This window comes from Capsicum annuum, chromosome 5, assembly GCF_002878395.1.
Source record: "Capsicum annuum cultivar UCD-10X-F1 chromosome 5, UCD10Xv1.1, whole genome shotgun sequence".
In the NCBI taxonomy this organism is placed as follows: Eukaryota; Viridiplantae; Streptophyta; class Magnoliopsida; order Solanales; family Solanaceae; genus Capsicum; species Capsicum annuum.
In genome coordinates, this window is record NC_061115.1 from 86,155,936 (window position 1) to 86,178,824 (window position 22,889).

A 22,889-nucleotide genomic window follows, 5' to 3' on the forward strand; every position below is an offset into this window, starting at 1 on the left:
ATCCTATCTTCTACGTCATCCACACATAATGAAACTAACTATAATTAAGATGAGGGTGGTGATGTCTTCACCCCACACTTAATTTGTTAGTATTAACCAATTATGTGTTATTATCGGGTACTTAGACTTCATCGACATACACTTTGACATGGTGCACCACGTTAGTCACAATACAATTCAATCACATCAATTTCCCCAAGTCTATTTCAATGAAACACTTTTTGAAAAAAATCATACCCTACACTTTCAACCATATCCAGATATACAAAACACTATCACTTTCACAATATAGCCATGGTAAGAATTTAATTCATAATCCTCAAGTGATCAATTAATAACTACAGCATAAAGTCACAACACCTAAGGATTAAGAAAAGAACACTTACCTTGAAGATGAAGGATTGAAGAAAGTGAGTCGATATTCTTGGGTTTTGAAAGTGGTGAGGAGCTTGTGGGACAAAGAGTGTGTTAAAGGCATGGTTTTGTGGTGAAATAAGAGAAAATTTGGTGATTTAGGGTGCTATGGCTATTTAAAGGATGAATTGGGTTAGGTTAACCCAATTTAAGGTCGGATTTATGTTGCTTGGACTAAGTGTACATCGCATAATATATCACACATTTGATACAGTGGGAATCTGCGAAGAGGTATATGACACATACCCTATAACACAACTTTAAGAGTACAGTGTATAGGGTATCCTACACTTAAGGCCGTGAGCATATGCGGAGAGGTGTGCGACGCAAAAGTTATCGCACATGCTAAAGAGTGCAGCACACATATTATAGCACACATCAAAGTGTGCATTGCAGATGGTATGGCAGACCTGGACCATTGAACATGTGTGACTGGTTATGCGATGCATTGTTGATCGAACACATCAAGGTGTGCGGTGCACAAATGCCACTCATTTTACTTTTGTTTGAGAAATGTACTTAGGCAGCATGTTAAGTGATGCCCATACCATGGTCCACGTAAAATCGATCGCCACACCATATTGTACACTTAAAATCAGACACTATGCCTAACATTTTCCATATGAGGCAGTGAGAAAGGTTCATACAGCGCGGGCTCTACCCCCATACCCCCATCGAGGTTAGTGGTGGGCTTCGGGATTGAATTAACATAATTTAGGGCACAACTATAATACAAATCATAACTCGAGCATTAACAATTGACCATTCCAATTTACCTGTAATGTTCCCCTTACTCCTAAACTTACTATCTTTGTTGTTGCTCAATTCAAAATTGACTTTGGTACTAATCATCTTCTTAGTACTTCATACACCTACACTTCATCAAAAACAACAAAAATGATTAAAAGGATGGGTTGCCTCCCACCAAATGCCAAATTTAGTGTCGCAGAACGACCTAATCATCTTTTTCCTCTACCTTGAGGATATAAATTTCACCCCCAACATCGCATCCATCTTTTTGCCTCGCTCATACGGGGGGGAGGGGGTGCAGAAATTAAGAAGCTGAGTAATGGATGATGCATGGTAAACAACTCGGTCTTAAAGTGAGGTGTGTTTTTATGTTGCTTATCAAGTGTAAAATAAAGAATATAGGATTCTTGGTCCTCATCTTCACACTCTTCACTATTTTAGATGATTCCATGGACAAGATATCATCTAAACATAATGTGGAAAAATGCTTCGAGTGAGGCCCAACTAATTCTACTTTAAAATTTATACTATCTACTACGCACTTACTTTTACTCACCTTCTCGACATCTTCTCTTCTAATTGGGCTAGAGTCTTTATTAGAGATTTTCTTGGTTTCTTCTTTTGCCTGTAGCACCAATTCTTCAATCTTGGAATCATCTCTAATAGTTGGTTCGGTTGGTTGGGAAGTCACTGAGGGTTGCTCAACATTAATATAGGGCTTTAGCTCCTCATCTTTACACTCTTCCATTATGTTAAATGATTCCACAGACAAGATATCATCTAAGTATATTGAAAAAGAGTGCTTTGAATGATTGACCTCTATATCCATCTCCTCATGAATGATTGGCCTCACTCTTTGACTCATATCACATACGATATCATATGTTTCTTCCTGGAGATCCAACATTCGTTGAAACATAGCATCAATACCACTCCTTATGGTTCTTCGTTCTTCCTTTTCTGGACCATAAGACCTGTTAAACTCAAAAGAAGAAATAGAATTTGGATTAGTGCAACAGGGGGAGGGTGCATTAGGGCAATCACTTCAATGTCCATCTTGACCACCACATAAAGAACAATCATACTCCCGGTAGGATGGAGATGGTGCACACATCTCTCTCTGAGGAGCATATCTACAATCTTGCCAAACGTAAGGTCCATCACAATATGGACATGGATCATCAAGAAAATATTTCCAACCACCAAGCTTATGTTCATTCCACGATGCCATAGTAATAAGTAAACTAAAATAAAAATCTACCTAAAACAACAAATAAAAGAAAACTAAAAACAAATATTTATAAGTTTGAATTCAAGAAAGTAGGCTAAAATTCCAAACCAACTCTCTTAAATGTAAAATTATGAACTTGACTAACAGTCAATTAACACACATAAACTCAATCGACAATCGTATTCCCCGAAAATGGCACTAAAATTTGATACACCCAAACTACACCTTTCTTACGAGAGAGTAAACGATCGTTGTCAAATATATAACCCAACTAGGTTGGGGTCGAATCCCACAGGAAATATGGTACTAACTAAGTTGTATGCAGATTAGTTGAAATTTAATCATTCGTGTCCATAAAATAAATAGGTGGTTTTGATTCAGTTCACAAATTAATGGTTTATGTTTAGCAAAATAAAATATGTGTAGCAGTATTCAAATTCAGAGAAATAGCAAGCTAGAGTTATGTCCACCTAGTAGTTTTCAATACTTTCTAACTATGGGTTTTACGAATTCATACATGTATCGTGCTTACAGAGAAACGTATTGTATTTAATAACATCATCCTAGTGTTTCTCAACCATCAAGGACTAATTCACTTCTGTTCTCTCGAATTAAAAATGTTCACTAAAAACAATACAAAATCTCAAAGTAGTTAATCCTACTAAGGCATTAACTTATGAAATAGGGGTTGGTAATCCTATTTTCTTGTCACTACGCTCTTTTCCGAACAACAACCTTTCTTTCAAATAAGTTGCATTTTAAGGCATATCCTCTATGATTGCAATCACGAGAATTCAAGATAAGCGAAGAGAGTATGATATAAACAAGTCAATGCATAATGAATTCAAAACCCAAAGTGATAGATTGTATGCTACAAGGCTTTCATAACCCTAACTAATAACTTAGCTACTCATGAATAAAATGAAAATCACAATAGAAATATTCATCATATCAAAAACTAGAAGATGATCTTGCTGTGTGAATACTGAAAACAAGAGAGAAAAACATTTCTCTTTGTCTCCTCAAGCTAAGTCGCCTTTCTCCTCTCTCCAAATAATATAGAATAATGAATAATGGATAAAAATTCAGCAATTAAGTCTTTTAATAATCTCTTCTCTCATAATTGCCTTCTAAGTCCCTAAACTAATTATAAGTGATAAATTAGTCTTGGACATAGTTTCTAGGCGCCACATTTGGTCCAGATTGCTACTCTCTCTTGTGTCATATGCCATCCGCATTCCATAGTCTCATAATGTCTCCATCTACCTCATTAATACCTGAAATCATGCTAATCACATCGGTTAGCTCAATTACCTAGAAGTAGAGTAAAAACATAAGAAACTAGGCACTTTGTTATCTAAACTTAGCTAAAATATGGATAAGTTATGGTGCTTAGATGTATGAATACACCCAAGATCAACCTACTGTGCCAAGATATGGATATACTGATAAAAAATCAACATTTGTCAGATCAGCTTGAGGATCTAGATGAGGACTGGAGTGAACTGGTGGAACTTTAGGAGGGTAATCAGGAATCGAACCCCTAGATCAAGTGTGGACCTTATAAGTAGAATGGGTCCGATCATCATTATTCTCAGGTAGGACAAAGGAGTTTTTGTGAGCTTCAGATCATCGATCAGGCATCATCTGAAAAGAGAACAAACACGAATTAGAGGAGTTTCAGGTACTTAGACTCTACAACTCAAAAACAGAACACAAAAAAGAGAAATATTCCTAAATGCCTAGTAGCCCCTCCCTTGTGAGTGTGGTACTCTATACACCATTAAAAGAGACTTTACTCGACATGTCTTTGTAGACTGGAAAGTGACCATGAACTTAAGGCTCTGATACCAATCTGACATGGCCCAAATTAGAGCCCAGTCATGTCAGGCATTTCACGTCCAGTCGAGATCGGAGACTACCACCAATACCCCACCATAACCAACCTATATTCAATGTCGGATGATTAAACAAATAACAAGATATGTAACAAAAATAATTGAAAAACATTTAAGAAAGTTTATAACCATAACCAATCTATCAAATCAAACATCCAATAATTGTCAACCCTAATACCAATACTAATGCCAAGGTTGATACCAATAGCGATACCGTCCATGCGTATAGTAGTCAAACAAATCCTCTAATTGAAATCCAAGAAGATCCGATCAGGACATACCCTCGACCATATCCAAAACTAAAGTCCAAGAAAGAAACAAAAGTATGAAAGAAGTCCATAGCATGAAATAGAGTCTTTCAAAGTATGGAAGCTCACCACTTTAGTCCAACATAAAGTTATTCCCAAATCAAAGATCACTGAGAAGAAGAAGTATTATGGTCGATTCCTACATCACGTGGGGATACAACATCCAAAGATAATTAGCTGGTGAATGCTAGCATGTACTTAGGATAAGGATAAAATAATGTCATTATTAAAACCAAAGTAATTAACTGTATAAAGTCACATTCATACATATATAAACCATGCCGGGAAAGGGAATTGGGTTTAGCACACATTTAAAGCTTTAATTTGGGTTTGTCTAGTTTTACCATCATAATCCACCCACGGGATATATGGGTCCAGTGTTACCCTAGAACGGGCCCCAATACATGTAGTAGCATGAATTAAAGATATCATAGGAGTCGGAGATTCCCATGTTTCCTTTGCCCTCCATGATACATATATATAAGTATAAACTTCAGGGATTCTTATGTACCCCACAAGCATATGGTCACCGAGACTAAAACTCATGTCAGTAAATATAAGTTTCCAGTGTCTATCTATCGGACTCAGACCTTCACCGTTAGCTATCACAACCCACCATATTGCCCAATTAAAAATATTTAACACATAACCAAAAAACCAATTCAAGGAGTCTATTATCAGGGCATTATGAAGTAGTATCATCATACCGACTACAGCTTGCAATCAATGTCATCAGCCAACACTTAGAGAATTCCCATGTACCTCACAAGATTTCCTATTAAGACAAAACTATGGCCATCAAGGCCTTTCCAAGCCAATTAAAACCAACAAAATAATTTAGGTTTTATTACCATATTATGTAATTCAAAGTTTTCAATAATAGACAAGCTATGTGACAAAATCATTCTCATTCGCATTTTAGCAAATATGTTTAGGGCATAAGACTTTCCAAAACCAAAACCAAGAACCAATGGACCAATCCTATGCAACAACATGTTCAAATCATAATTATAACATGAAAATAATAAAAAAAACAAGGGAAACACTATCCCACTAAGAATAACTAAGATCCCCAACATATATTTCAAAACCTAAGACAATTCCATAATAATACCATGAAAACCATCCATCAAAACATGTTTTTAGTTGATCTAACAGTGAGGGAGGAGTAACATGCCTTTGACACCAAGGAAGACAGAGAGAATCCCTCTTGAAAGACACAAATTGATTGAATTGAAGAAACCCTTGCCTTTTCTTAAACCAAGAGCTTAAGAGAGATTTTAAGAGTCTTTTAAGAGTGTTTGATTAAGAATAGAAGGTTAATAAGATTCCAAAAGGTATTTTGTATCATGGGGTCAAAAGGAGTTAGAACGGGAAATATCCAGAATACCCCTAACTTAAACTATAAAAATTTCCACAAGTGAGTACGATTGGACCCCTCAACTCATATCCATACCATACGAGTGGTACCCTCTACTCATAACATGATCAAAATGTTTAACACAACATTATCTCCAACATATGACTCACTAGGCCTAACTCATGTCCAGATCGTACAACTAGTATGGTCCAGTCGTATCCAACAAAGAATCCAAAGGGATTGATCTAGATAACATACGACTACACCTTATCACTCATACCCTATCCTCACGGCTCTTAGTGAGCCACTCGTACTCATAGCCAAGTCAAGTTACTAAGTTTCAGATAAAGTGAAAGACAAACCCAATGAACCATCACCAAACCATATGACCCATACCCACCAAGTTGTAGCAACAATAGAAACCCATCCACCACTCACTGGATAACTTATGAGTTTGGTCACCTGACCCGTACTCATACTATACGACTTGTATGGTGAATCATATTATGATTAAAAACACAATACTTGAGAAATTTGCAAGGACCAGAACCCATGGATTTCAATATAAGTGCTATCCTAAATCAAAATGCCATAGGTACTTATATTTCCCTTGCATTTATAGATTTAATGCCATAGGTACTCAAACTTCCCCTTAATCTTTAGCTCAAAACTCAATCATGAAGATTTTTCTTTAGAATGTTGTCACTCAATCTATAATAGGGAAAGGCTGATTCGATATTATCATAAACAAGATTAAAATAAATAAACTAAAATAAAACAAGCAATTAATCCATTAAATATGGGCACCATTAGAGTTCCAAAATATTATAACCCAAAAATTAAATGAAAATTATCCAAATAATTACAAAACATCCATAAATATCTAAATAATATAGGCCAAATGAATGAATACGGAGACAGACACCCCCAACTAAATGACTTCAGTGACCTCACTGCATAATCAATAAAGTATAAAGAGAGCAAAAGGGTGTTCCCTATTATCACAGCAAGATTTATTGTCGCTCTTGAACTTCACATCACCTCTAGAATCATCAGAACAGTACCACTCAATTTGGGCATTATCATTACTATAAACTCTGGAAGAGGGAAGCCTATCTCTTGGTTTCTGGACATTTAAATGCCCTTCACCCCTTTCCACATCTTGGTGAAAAAAAAAATTTCTCTTTTTCTTCCTCTTCTTTATCTTCTCATATGAGTCCCTGAGCTCTCTATGAGAATGTGCCAAAGATGAATACAACCTCTTAATCCTAGAAATAGTGGCCTCCTACTTCTTCTAATCTTCCAGATACATCTCATAATCAAACCGAGCCACAAAAGAATGACGGGTAGTGGAAGACTCTCCCGTCCCCTGAGACAAACCTACTACAAGCTTATTTATTGCCCTTATCTCCAATAAGATCTACTTAAAAGGCCCTATTATTGATGACCTGCACAAGCTTATGTCCTTAAATATTAACTTGTCCAATTTGATCTTCCTCTTTATGCTCTTGCCCGATGCTTCATCACCTCAAATCTTAAGAGAACAAATGGGGGTGTTTAGGAAAACCCAAGTGTCTATAGGGTACTACTTAACCCTGACTCTCTTGCACAACTTAGTAATGAAAAAAGGGAATAAGAGGAGCATACTGCCATGGATCTTGAAATGCTTCATGTCTGAAATCACAAGCTGACCAACATTTAAAGAAATATTGTCTAGTATACAAGCAACCATCCGAGCTATGATATCTAGAACAACAGTTATATGTTTGCATGAAGAAACCCGAATACAACTACTGTTCATCCATATCCTTACCTCTTCTATGAAATCATTCATTGATAGACCCCTCTTAGTGGCCGCCTAGTGAACCTTCTTGTCAGGACAAAACTTTTTAGCCATCCAAATCCCCAATTCATGCCCCTTTGCCTCAAATTATATCATTTCCTTATCCAAAAACCCATATAGATCATTAATTTGATTCTTCCGAAAGTGTAAATTCTTCCCCTAATTCAAACAACTGGTTTGGAGAAAGATACTACATTAAGGCAAGCATAGAATTCCCTTACCCAATGCTCATTTTCTCGATAAGGATCCAGGACAAAACAACTAAACCTAGTGTCTCCCAACCGAGCATGAAATATCAAGATCTTCTTCGGCACTCTTTTCGAATAAATGCCTCTCTTAGGGAGCGATTTGCTTTTGGAGAGGTCAGCATAGTACTGATTATGGCATTCTGGGGCCATGAATAGGTTTGATCATATTCTTCCATATTGATCCTTAAAAACCTAAAATTCACATAATAGCATTAATCGCTAATATCTACAAGTTAAAACTATGTTATGTTACAAATTTAAGCTCATGGGATGGTACCATAATGGGTTCTGGGCAAGAAATAGACCTAGCATATTTTTGGTCTAAGTTGAAAATAGCCTCAAATTCTGTAATCGCGGTCCACTGAGTTGTGATTATGATATTGTGATCGAGATATTATAACCATAATTGCGGTAATAGAGGCTATCTCGAATAGAAAATTCAAACACTTAATTTATCCAATTTCGATGCCAAATTATATTCCATAGTAAAAATATACATTAAGTGTAAAGAACATAGTTCCTAGGTTCTTGATTATGCCCTCGGAACATAGAAAAACTAACATTGAACTTGTTTGGGTATATAATTAAGCAGTTGGTATGTACTAACTATTTTAATCAAATTTGCACAAAAGTTTGGTTATCAAGACTTCCCCATCAGTGTACACACCAACTACAATAGCTGACCACACCAAGAAATCACATTCAAACAAATATTTAGAATTCAAAGTACCACTTTAGGCCATCATTAAAACATGGATTCTAAGACCTACAAAAAGGCATAAAAGAGGGAGTTTGAATCACATACTGGATTGAGGGATGCAACAGGATGTTGATGCATAATTTGGCTCCCAAAAACTCAGCCAACATTACTTGTAATTAAAGAGAAAATTAGAAAGGAGTGTGGGGAAAAATGGCCGACTATTTATTTTTTAAAACTGACTTGACCGCAATTACAATTTAATTTACATGATTCAGGTCACATGGCTACCGTGATAGCGGTGACATGTATGCCACAATTGTAGCAACTGAGGCCAAATTTGGTCCTCTATTCAGTCAACACTCAAATGCACCACACTTTCCCTTTCTCAAACTCATTCAAAACACTTTATAGTACCACAATTTGATGGATCAATCAAAACCAAAAATAAAACCTACTCTACTTAATCAAAAATAAAGAATACGGGCCACTTTTGTGGTATTAGTGGTTGCCTCCCACCTAGCGACTAATTTATCATTACAACATGATGTTTTTCATCTTTTCAAGTTGGATCCTCAATTGACCCATCATTTAACTTTGTGTCCTCATCATTAATGATGGATACTACTTGTAGCTCCATGGGTTGTTTCTCGGTCTTGCATACTTGAAAGGACACTTCATCATCTTGGACCCAATTTTTCATTTCTCATAACTCCATATCAATAATAGCTCTTATGGTTGCGAGGAAAGGTAGACCAAGGATATTAGGTATCTCTTGGTGAATTTTACTATGAAACACAACAAAGTTCTCTAGAAGAATAAAATGATCCACCTTCACTAAAATATCAAACAAAATTCTCTTGATAGAACGATTTGCCATTAATAGCCTTATTATTATTGGAGTAGGAGATCCCAACCCGAGTTTCTAATAGATTGCATAGGGCATAAGATTGATGCTTGCACCAAGGTCACACAAGGCTTTGTAAAACTTGTGTGTTCCTATGGTGCAAGGGATTGTAAAGGTTCCAGGATCTTCTTTCTTATCCACTATAGTGCTAGTCATAATAGTACTACACCCATGAGTCATTTAAATGGTTTAACCATCAACAAGACATTTCTTTAACATCAAATTCTTTATAAGCTTAGCATATCTCAAAATTTCTTGAATGGCCTATAGCAACGGGATATGAATTGATAGATTACTAAGCTTTGCAAAGAACATCTTGAATTTGGCATTGTCGTCATTCTTTTTAAGACTTCGAGAGAAGGAACCTTCATGGTAAACATTATATCACTTTGTGGTTCATCATTCTCAGCCACCTTCATATCTCCCTCTTCATCAACCACTTCATCCATTATCATTGGTTCTTTTTTATCCCCTTCTTATGACTTTGGATGCTCCTCATATGAATCAACCACATATTTCTTATTCACATTTGTTTGTTTAGCATTAAACTCCTTTTCAAATTCAACCAAGATCTTTGATACTCCCCATGACGATCGCTAATACTTGGGCATCATTTTTTGGGTTAAAAATGGTATCATTAAAAAGGCCTCATTTTTGTGTAGCATTAAGTTGAGTGGAGATTTGGCCGATTTGAGTCTCCAATTGCTTTATTAAGGTGGAGTGTACCGCTGTTTTGTTGATTTGCAAAAATTTGACTTTCAACTTGGGCCATCTTGTCTGTTTCCTCCACTCTCATCAAAATCCTTGCTAAGACATCCTTAGTCTTGAATTTTTTAGGATAATAAAACTAAACTCTTTGCTATTTACTTGATCATGGGGAGGAATATATCAATCATACTCCCTTTCCTTATCTCTCCAATCATGATCTCTATCCCTATCTCGCCAGTCACATTATCTTTCAAGATCAGTCCAACCTTACTTCCCATATTGACTTTGATAGACCGAGCAGGAACCCATTGGAAAATTAGCCAAATACCTAATTTCTTCATCTAGCCTTTTGTCCCCTTCTTCATCATAGACCTTGTATTCCATGACATTTACCATTTTTATGTGTGCACCCATCACACGTTTCATTAGCAACTCCAATTATTCCATCATTTTTCCATGTTTTCCTCACTTTCTTTATCTCTCTTCCTTTGCTATTTATCAACATAGAAGGTGGTAGAAGACCTTTTAGCTATATTAGTGTCTCGGGTATGCCATCCCCAAATTTTCTTTATGACTTTTTAAAGCAAGTTTGTAGCCACATTAAAAGACAACTTCACAAATGAACCCCCAGCCGCATTATCAACCATGGTTTTGTTTAGTTGATCCAAATCCTGGTATAATATTTGGAAAAGCCTCTTCTCTAGAACCTCGTGGTTGGGACATTGCATAAGTTTCCCATTAAATATCTCTCATGCTTCATATAGAGGTTCTCTATTTAATTAATGAAATTAGTAATTTTGTTATGCAATTGAAACATCTTGGATGGGGGGAAGTATCGGTCAAAGAATTCAACAGTAAGTTCATCCCAAAATGTGATTGACTCAGCGGGAAGAGATTATATCCATAATACCACCTCACTAGTTAGAGAAAATAGAAAGTGGCACAATCATATGGACTTTTGTGAGATGTGAGCAATGTTGAAGGGGGCACAAACTTCCATAAAATTCTTCAAGTGGAAGTTGGGGTTGTCATGAGCTTGGCACCTAAATAAACATTTGATTTGAAGAATGTGCAACAAAACACTCGTGATGTGAAATATCCCATTTCCTTGATTAGGTGGGATACGAATAGCACTCGCATATCCAACATCATGGAGTTGCTCCTCGTCATCAAGGGGACCATCAAAAGTCCTGGCATTACTTGCATGGTCACTCATTGTGTCATGGACTCTATTAAAATCACTCAAAAATAAATAAAAACAATAAATAAAGTAAATAAAAACCACCACGGGTATACCTAAAGCTGTAATCAACACCGTACAAGTAAAAACTAAGTCTAACTCATCGGCAACAGTGCTATTTTGATACACTCAAATCACTTCATGATTTATGGGCAAGGTAATTGTTTTTTAGCATATTAACCCAACGTGATTTGGGGTCGAATCCTCGAGGAGTGTAATTAGTCTTTTAATTCAATGGGTGTTAATTGTTACTAAAGATATACCTGTAATGTAAATCAAATTAAATACAAGAATTAAAATAGGGGAGGGTTTGGTTTGAAAGGTTGTTTTACAAAAAATCTAATCAAACTACTAATGCAAGGAAACAAAGGTGGCTAAGTTTTAAACATGACACAAGTCTTGTTATTATGTCTTCCTAGGGGCAAAGAATGCACGAGTTCATGACAATCAAATGCAAATTATAGTTAATGACTATATGATTAGGATAGGTTAGGGGTTCTTGATGCTAATTTGTCAATCAAACCTCAAGATCATCACCCATGGACCCATTCAAATACCTCATGGATGTGGCTACAAAATTCACCCAATACCTCAATTGGGAATCCCTTTTTTTAAGAAGATGACAAAGACCTAGCTAGTTCTAATTCCACCCTTATTTCTAAGATAATGAAAAGGGAATAAGCCATATCTAAATATTTCTCACTAATTCTTTGTCACCCATATCCTTCTTTCATGGATGATAGAGGATCCAAAGGTATACTTATATCCCGCTTTCAAGAATAATGTGATATTTTGGAAATTTAGGGTTTTCACCCACAAATCCATTTTGGGAATTTGATGCTTTCACCCATAATCCCAACTCAATCAAGCAAGCATTTGTGAAACCCATCATCAGTAACCTAGAATCTACACTAATAAATCATAACCTATACATATTTGCACTCTATTCATAATCCCAAGATAAAAATTTAGCTACTCATGAAGTTGAAGGAAATGGATGTACCAAAATTTTCATTAAGTTCTTTCATAGAAACTGAAAATAATAGTAATCCAATATCCCACTTCAATTACAACCAAAACTTCTTGAGAAATTAGCCACTAAAATTTCCCCAATTTGTTAGGGTTTCAAACTATTTTAAATTCAATTTTCAAAGTAAAGAATGCTAAATAAGAAATTTTTTCCCCTTATGCGGGATTTGGGGTCGGCTATAGAAAATTATAAAATTACCCTTCAGCATAAACCCACTATGCTGTGATTGTGGCTACCACGATCGCCATAAGACCATCACGATTGCCGACAATTGACCAAGCTTGACTTTTCATAATTGTGACCCTCATAATTCTATCACGGTAATTGAGGGTCAGGTCCTCCTCCTACTTTTCTAGATTTTGCACTTCTCTTTCCTTTTTGATCTATTTTCAACTTATTTCACTTTTTTTTCTTATCATTGCTTGTATACCTAAAAATTATGGTAATTAATGCATTAAATAACCAAGTTGTGTCATTCAAATCATTAAATCATAGTAGTGTACACAAATTTGGATGTAAGGGAGTGGTTAATTTACCACTCATCAACTATGTATCTCATTCTTGAGAATTCAGGTAACTCAGTTATATATAAAATATAAGGGTAAATTCTGTATAACACCCTAGATTCATTCCTGAAAAGATTTTTGACCTTAAAGCTTGCTACCCAACCTACGACACACCTTATGAGTCATAAGGTTTCATTACGGGTCATAGGATCCCAAATCATAGGATGACTAGTGTCTTACCCAAAGTCTCTGGTCTAAGTATGACTAGGACATAATGAGTCATATGGACTCTCTACAAGTCGTATGGTCCCTTCCATAGCTAAACCAGTGTAATGGTCTTTTGTTTCTGATGTGCTTATAATTGGACCTAATGAGTCTCTATATCAAATTAGGATCATGGGGTAGGACTCATTGTCAGAATTGTGTGGGTACCTTAAGATCCTAGTTACATTATGAGTCGTAGTGACAACTCATAAAAAGTTAGCACAAGTCGTAAGGTGACCAGTGATGACTGGCGACCAACTTTTATTTACGAGTACTTTGGATATTTCCTTCTTTCCATACTAAAGACCCAGGATCATAAAATATGTTGGGGACCCTATTTTTAATAGTTAGCCATTAAATACACTCTCTCAAACTTTCTCAAATCCATAAGTCAAGAACACCTAGGGTTCCTAAGGAATCGGCAATTAGAATGTCAAAGGGTTGATTTATCTCCATAATTATTCATATCTCAAACATGTTACTCTTCACTAAAGTTTTTTTTAAAGAATTTGTTTTAAATTTTTATTCAAGTGGTTTTGAATGTTGTCTTTGCAATGTGTGTTTAGTCTTTTGAATCACTATTTTCTTAAATGATGTTCCCATGGTTTATATATAATTTTTCTTACTTATATGATGGTTGAACGTATGGGGTGCCTAGGCAGGTGAATAAACTAGGGGTCATGGATTTTCCCTAATTATATAGATTATAGTTGAATTGGTGAATACTTCAACCCTATCTTGTGAAACTTACTTTGAACCTGATAATATATGTATTAAAAATACCCTGGGAAATATTGCATAACGTTAAAGGTTAAAGAACCAAATTTGATATAGTGAACAAACGGGATTATTTTGCCCAAGTTGATGGAATTGTAATAGCATGATTATAATACCTTAAAAGTATAGTTGGTATAATGATACCAATAGTGTATGTCTAATATGTATCATAGTTCAATGAAGGGGAATGTGTAAATATTTTAATTAGTCTTAAAAGGGGTTGTGTAGCTAGCCCGTGAAAATGAAGGTCCTGCTGACCAATACTGGAAATAGCATTTACTAATGCGGGGGTCTAAATGGACAAGTGTTAGAGTCACCCTTGCTTTATGACCAGGTATTTGAGTAACCTTTGATATATGACCGAGTGTTCGAGTCACCCTTGGTGCATATGCAATATGATTATTATATAGATCATGCAGGTAACATGTACTAGGGCCCTTTTAGCAGGGGGATCTAAGCCTATATAGCCCATGGGGGCCTTTTTACGATAGTTAAAGATACACAATCCAAGCAAATATTTTATTCTCATGTTATACATTGTTCCCTATACTAGCATATTATATATCTCTCTCTATATATGTATATTTATAATGTGTACATATGGATTTTACTATGGTTTTGACATGGAGTTATTTTATTCCTTTCCTAAGTTAAATGCTAGCGCTCACCCTACTAACTTTCTCTGAGTTTTGTATCCCCACGCGATGCAGGGATAGGAGACACTTCTACTTTTTTTGCACAGTGATAGGATTCCAGGGTTATCAGCAGTCATCTTTGAAGTGGTGAGTTTCCATTCTCTGGAAAGGCTATCATTTTAAAGTCTTATATCACATATGTCTTAGACTATATCCATTGGATTCTTTTGGATATTATTATTACCATATACCAGCTTATATTGGTTTTTGGTTTGTTTAGAGGCTTTGTTGGATTAGGATGTTATTGAAATTTTGAAATTTCTTTTCTCAGTTGCCTATCTTGTTATATGTTTGGAACTCAGCTTATCTTGTTATATGATAAAAATTTATCCACTGCTAGCTATATTGTATTCTATTTGTTAAGGTAAGGGGGTGGTGTCTAATTGTTGATAGAATTGAGATACCCTTCATGACTAAGCCCTAGTTTGGGTCATGATAAGTTCATATAGTAGACCTTCGTTCATGGTAGATTGGGTGTCCATAAAACCATGTCGAGTATAGTCTATTTTATGAGTATGTAGTGCACCACACTTATAAATGAGAGTCTATGAGGCATTTAGGAACGTTTCCCATTTCTTATGTTCTACTTTTTGGATGTAGAGTCTAGAATATTAAAATCAACTCAAGTTCTGTTTATTTGCATTTTAGATCATGCCTCCCAAAAGATCTAATGCTTATAGAAACTCCTCTATCACACCTGAAGGCAACTTGGATGAAACTCGTCCTATTTATAGGGTACAGACTCGGTTAAGTTCCCTACTTCTTATTGCCCCTATAGAGTTCCATCGGTCCCTACTAGTCTTTCTTGAGCTCCTCAAGTTGATGGTATCACTGCCCCAATACCTTAGGTTACTGCATCAAATGTTGAGTTTTACCACTTAATTCATTGGCTAACTCAGTTGGTGGCTTCTTGGTCATGCCTGTTTAAGTGTATTACTCCTATCACTCCTACTTCTGAGGCTACAAGGGTTGGTCAGTTTATGATGTTAAGTCCATCGACTTTTAGTTATTCTATGGTTCAAGAGGATCCTCAAGTCTTCATAGAGGAAATGGAAAAGATTTTCTAAGTGATGCATTCTTCTAAATCTTACCGTGTGGAGTTTGCCATATACTAGTTGAAGGATATGGTGTATTAGTTGTATGAAGAGTCGGAGTAGTCGATGGGTAAATATTTTAAGCCAGCTATGTGTGATGACCTTTATGGTGCTTTTCTTGATAGCTTCTTTCCTCAAGAGATAAGGGAATCAAAGGCTAAGGATTTTTTTGAATTTGAAGTAAGGCAGAATTACTGTTAAAGAGTATGCCTTGGAGTTTTATCAGTTGTCTCACTATTCCCCGAACTTGCTGTCTTCTGTGAGGGATAAGATAAAGAAGTTTGCCTTGGGCTTATCTAATTATTTGGTGATGAAGTGCAAGGTCTCCTTTATGAAAAATTTCATGGATATCTCTAGGCTTGTAGTGTATAAACAACAGGTTATAGATGGAAAAAAGAGAAGCCAAAATAGGGGAAATGAAGAGTAAGAAATTTAGGTATTCTGAGCAGGGCAGAGGGCAGCAGAATAGTAGAAGAGATGGAAGGAAGTGGTCTAAGAAGAAGTGGGGAAATTTTGGTTCTTATTCTATGAATAGTACTCCATATCCAAAGTCATCGGGTGATCGTTGTTTCTAAATAGACAGTGGAATTAGGGCACAAGTTTCCTAGTCTTAGGCCAGTGGGGCTCAGTTGGCCCCTTCTTATTCTCTATGTAATTTTTGTGGGCAGATGCATCATGGAGTATGTGATAAGGGAGGGAATAAGTACTTTAAGTGTGGCCAATGATCTTAGGCATATTTATATGTCCAATCACCTCTATTCACCCATATTTGGACTTTTTTGGAGAGCTAAAATGTGTTATTCTAATTGTAATTGAGTCTTAATTGCATTTCGTATCTAATGGACATGATTAGTAATGTAGGATGGATTATTGATATGTTTCGGCTAAATTGGATGCGCAAAGAGAAGTATGTGATGATGGATGATGAGAGTGGTTTATATGAAGTATTGTAGACACTAGAAGAAGTTAAAAAGCATGTTTGAAAAGTTAGATTAGGTAGCGGAGCAACGAGCTGAAAGGAATGGAATTTTGGACTTACAAAAAAATATATGGAGACACTTTCAAGTGGGGCATGCGATTAGCGTGCATTGCATGCCCTATTTCAGGGTCCCCATGACTTAAAGTGATTTTTGAAGATAATTTCTAGTGGGAGCTTCCATTTATGTGTGTCACATGCTCCACTGCTATGGAATGCATCATACGACACATGCTCCAGTGCTATGAAGTACATCATGTGATGTATGATCTATTCCACCCAGGTAAATTTTTTCCTGGTATATATGGAACATGTGAACATAATTTCAAGCATTTTTGCAAGCATAGTAGTAGCAGAAAAGCATAAAAATCTCTCTTTTAGGGTTCTTAGAAATTTTTTTGAATTTCTTCACTTCAAGATTAATTTTGGGTATAATTAGTTGCTTATTTTGGATGTTGAATTCAAACATGAGTGGCTAAACACCCTTGTTCTAGGGTTGAGGCCAAGAACATGATTACTCTTCGATATTCTTTATTGTAGTTTCTTTTTGGATTATCATCTGGGTTGTTCTTAATTTCTTGAGATTACTATTTTGATGAGTGGCCACCCTTAGAAAAAATTTATATTTCAATGTGAATTCGGGAGGAGAATCATAGGATAGAATGAAGAAATTAGGGAGCAAGGTTCTTATCTTATTATGAAATAAGAGGTTGAATTAGCATCTAGGATAGGGATATACCTAGAAGCCTAGCTTGATTGAATTGCAAGAAGATAAATTTATGAATGTAGATGAATTATTGTATCTCTCCGGGAGCTGTAGTTGCAATATTCAATAGATAGAAGATTTGAGGTCAGGAGACCAAGATCATACTATAAATCTTGTGAATCAGCAACCTGATAACCACTTATACTGTGATAAGAATAGAGATTTGTAAGATTGTTAGAAGTGTCTCAATCCTTGAATTCTCATCATTACTGTTTACAATCGTTGCTTGTTTTGCTATTGTTGCAAATTGGTATTTCTTATTTATTAATTTATATTTTTATTCGTAATTTGACAATCATCTTGATACTTTACAACACTTAATACCTCCTTGTCTAAAACTAAAAGTTGGTTGAATTTCTAGTTGCTTAGTCCTTGTGGGAACGATATCTGACTGTCTAAGTCACTATATTACTTGTATGATCACATGCATTTACGTGTGCGTTTCAGCCGTAAAAAGTTTTTGAAATCATTGCTGGGGACTAGTATAATTAGTACTTTGCTAAATTTTTGGTTTTTGATAATAAGTTTAAGTGTTAACAACTTCATCTTAGCGGCTGAATTTTTGCAGGATTAGTTGACTATAAGACTGGTGAGAGATAAAGAGCTGGTAGAGCCTTTTGCAGAATCAGAACTGATATTTCAATAAAGGTAAAGAGCTTAATATCCCATTCAATTGGTTCAAATGGCTCATCCAGTTTATCCAAATGATAATGTTGATCCAAATGCTGGAAATGTCTCAGCTCCGACTATCCTAGCTATTCCTGCTCAACCAGCTGCTAGACCTATTCATGAGGTGGCAATCCTATTCACGAACCATGCTACTAACATTATTTTCAAGCCCAAGAAATGTGGTCAATTTGAATTGAAGCATAATATGGTGCAATTACTGAATTCAGCAGGGTAATTTTCTAGCCTTTCACATAAAGACCCACAGCAGCACATACAGACCTTCCTGGAAATAAGAGATAATTACATTCCTGTAGGGGTGAGTACTGATTTTTTCAGATTGACACTCTTCAATTTTTCTTTAATTGGGTAAGAAAACAGGTGATTACATGCTGAACCACCACTCTCCATCACTTTTTGGGAAGATCTACCTCGAAAGTTCCTTATTCGATTCTTTCCATCTTGGAAGATGGCATGTTTGAGAAGCGAGATTCTAAGTTTTAGATAGAATGAAGGACAGAATCTCTACCAAGCTTGGGAGATATTTAAAAGTATGCTCATAAATTTCCCTCACCATCATCAGTCTAATGATGTTCTTGTTCATAGTTTCAGTAAGGGACTAGATCTAAATACCAAGATTCTCTTAGATTCAACAGCAGGTGAACAAGCTCTAGAGAAGACGTATGATGACTTGTACACATTGTTGAATAGGATCTCACAAGGAAATACTGAATGGCATGATGACTCAAGGAGTGCTCCAAAGAAGGTTGTAGGGGTATTAGAGGTAGACCAGTTCACTACATTATCGGCTCAAATTGCAATAATGCAAAATCATATGCTTACCCAACTTAATAGCATGAAGTTAGGGGTTCCATAAGCAGTAGCTACAGCTAATGCAGTCTAACAGGTAAATTCTTGGTGTGAGGTTTGTGGAAGAAGTGAGCACGTAATAGATGGTTGTATCGCTAGTCTTGATTCTGTTAATTATGTAGGGAATGAAAATCATCAAGGACAACAAAATTTTGGTAATACATATAATCCCAACTGGAGAAACCATCCCAATTTCTCATAGGGTGGAAATCAGGCACAGAACAATAATTAGTATAAGGGGCCAGTGTAACAGAATCAACAGCAGGTTCAGAATAATCAGGCTGCTACTCAAATAAGTAATATGGAGGAGATGATAAAGCAACTTTTAGCTAATCAAGTGCAGTTTGTAGCAGAATTGAAGAATCAATAGTTGCAGTTTGCAGTAGAGTTGAAGAGTCAACAGTTGGTAACAAGGAATTTGGAGTTGCAACTCAAAAAATTATAACAGAACAAAATACAAGACCTCAAGGAAGATTACCTAGCAATACAGAGCCAAATCCAAAATAGGTAAATGAGTTACAACAAAGAGTGAGCTGAAGTCAAAGAAGGTGGTACCTGTTCAGGTTAGTCCCACAGCCAATGATGATGATCTTAACGCACATGAGGAGAAAGGGTTAAGGAAAAAGTTGCAAGTGATTAAACTCATGTTGAAAAGAAGACTCTACCTCTACCATTCCCTCAAAGACAAAAGAAACATCCAGAGAAGGCCAGTTATAAGAAATTTTTGGATCTTCTAAAGCAGGTTCAAGTAAATCTTTCTCTTTTTGATATTCTACAGAGTGTTCCAAAATATGCAAAATACCTTAAGGATATAGTGACGAACAAGAACCGATTGATAGAGTATGCCATAGTTGCACTTACCGAGGAGTGCACAACAAAGATACAAAACTAACGACCCACAAAGCTGAAGGATCTAGGTAGTTTTACTTTACAGATCACTATTGGGTAGATCATCAGTGTTCATGGATTGTGCAACTTGGGGGCTAGTAAAAATCTTATGCCCACATCTTGGTAGAGAAAAATGGGTCTTGGGAGTCCCAAACCCACTACTATTGTTTTACAGTTCGTAGATAGGTCCCTTGCTAGGCCAGATGGAATTATTGAAGATATCTTGGTGCAAACAGTATCATTAATCTTTTCAGTGCACTTTATGATTATTGACTTTGAAGCTGATCCAGTTATTCCATTTATTTTAGGATGCCCCTTACTAAAGATAAGGTAGCCATTAATTGATGTAGCAGCAGGGAAGATGATAATGAGAGAACATGACCAAGTGGAGGTTTTTGATATGTACAAGGCGCTAAAATTTCTAGCTATATATGAGGAGTTGTATGTTATATCCATTGTAGAACTTGAGTCTGATAATAGGCTGTTCTTGTTAGATGATCCATTAGAGCGAGATTTGGTGGGTCATGATATTTATGAAAATGTAGAGGCACTGGAATTGGCTCAAGTCATGAATTTGGCGGTGATTGAAATGCGAAAGCTGCCTTTTGAGCCTTTAAATAGGCCAATTGTCCCATCCCCCAAAGATTCAATTGATGAAGCTCCAAAATTGGAGCTTAAGGTTCTTTCTCCTCACTTGAAATATGTTTACCTTGGTGACAATGATACATTGTCTATTATTTTATCTGCAGGTTTATTTGATATGCAGGTAAAGAAAGCAATGACAGTCTTGAAAAAAAGAAAAAAGGCAATTGGGTGGCAGATGTCTGACATTACAGGGATAAATCTAGCTTTTTGCATAAATAAGATATACATGGAAGAAGGTTTCAAACCAAGGGTGCAACAATAACGTAGGTTGAATCTAACGATGAAAGATGTGGTGTGAAAAAAGGTCATCAAGTGGCTCAATAATGGGATTATTTATCCAATTTTAGACAGCACCTGGATAAGCCCATTACATTGCGTCCCAAAGAAAGGTGGGATAATTATGGTTACCAATGAAAAAAATGAGCTAATTCCCACTCACATGGTGACTAGATAGAGAATCTGTATTGACTACCAGATGATAAATGAAGCCACAAAAAAGGACCACTATCCTATCCCATTCATTGATCAGAAGTTTGATAGGTTAGACGGGTAGGAGTACTACTATTTTCTTGATGGTTACTCAAGTTATAATCAAATCACCATTGAGCCTGAGAACCAAGAAAGGATGACTTTTACTTGTCTATATGGAACTTATGCATTCAGACGCATGCCTTTTGGCCACTTTAATGCACCTGCAACATTTCAGAGATGCATGATGGAAATTTTCTATGACATGGTTGAAGAATTTGTTGAGGTATTCATGGATGACTTCTCTATTTATGGTAATTCTTTTGATATATACTTGCAAAATCTAGATCGAGTCCTAGCTAGATGTGAAAATACAAATCTAGTAATGAATTAGGAAAATTACCACTTTTTGGTTAAGGAAGGAACAGTCCTTGTCCATAAAGTTTCATGTAGAGGACTTAAAGAAGATAGAGCCAAAATTTAAGTGATAGAAAAGCTGCCACATCCAATAACAATCAAGGGAGTGTGAAGTTTCTCGGGGCATGTAGGTTTTTATAGGCATTTTATTCAGGACTTCTCGAAGATTGCAACCCCAATGTGTAAATTGTTAAAAAAAGAGGCCAAGATTTATTTTAGGGCGGACTATCATGAAGCTTTTGAGAGGATAAAGAAGAAACTAACAGAAGCTCCTATATTGATTTCTCCAGAATGGGAGCTTCCATTTAAATTGATATGTGATGCCAGTGATGTGGCAGTGGGAGAATTTTGGGGGCAAAGAAAAGACAAGGTATTTTGCTCAATTTATTATTCTAGTAAAGTCTTGAAAGATTCCCAAATAAATTATATAGTCACTGAAAAAGAGATGTTAGCGATGGTTTATGCATTCGATAAATTTAGAGCATACCTGGTGGGTACCAAAGTTATTTTTCACAAAGACCATACGTCCATCAAATATCTCTTTAATAAAAAAGATGTAAATCTTCGATTGATCAGGTGGATTTTATTACTGCAAGAATTTGACTCAGAGGTTCGTGATCGAAAAGGAGCAGAAAATCAGGTTGCAGATCATTTATCAAGGCTAGAGAATCATGACCACATTATTAATGGCACCTCTTGCATTCTAGAAGAGTTTTCGGATGAAAAATTATTGTCTATAGAGGTGATTAAAATTCTGTGGTATGCAGATATTGTAAACTTGTTAGTCTGTGGGGTTTATCCTCTATAAGCTACTACTCAACAAAGAAAGAAATTGTTTCATGATTCTTGTGCTTATAATTAGGATAAGCCATATTTGTTCAAGCAGGGTCCTAATCGAGTTGTACGCAGATGTGTTCCGGAAGCTGAATTTAAACAAGTTCTATAAAAGTACTATTCATCTCTTTATGGTTGCCATCATAGGGGTGAAATAACATCCAGGAAAGTTTTGCAATCCAGTTTCTTTTGGCATACCTTGTTTAGAGATTCAATGGTTTTCGTGAAAAGTTGTGATCAGTTCCAAAGGTTAGGTTCAATTTCAAGGTGTCATGAGATGCCCCTGAACAATATTCTTGAAGTTTAAGTATTTGATATTTGGGGGATTGATTTTATGGAACCATTCCCACCATATCATGACAACTTGTACATCTTAGTAGCGGTTGACT

The 22,889-nt window shown here is 36.0% G+C and overlaps 2 non-coding genes across 2 annotated transcripts; one reads left to right on the forward strand and one right to left on the reverse strand.

Moving 5' to 3' along the window:
- The first annotated feature begins 11,069 nt into the window (after positions 1-11,069).
- LOC124899102 lies at positions 11,070-11,174 on the forward strand. Its single transcript, XR_007056239.1, has one exon. It is a non-coding gene; the product is annotated as a small nucleolar RNA R71 (small nucleolar RNA).
- Positions 11,175-18,853: 7,679 nt separating this feature from the next.
- On the reverse strand, positions 18,854-18,960 carry LOC124899074. Its single transcript, XR_007056213.1, has one exon. It is a non-coding gene; the product is annotated as a small nucleolar RNA R71 (small nucleolar RNA).
- Between the last annotated feature and the right edge of the window lie 3,929 nt (positions 18,961-22,889).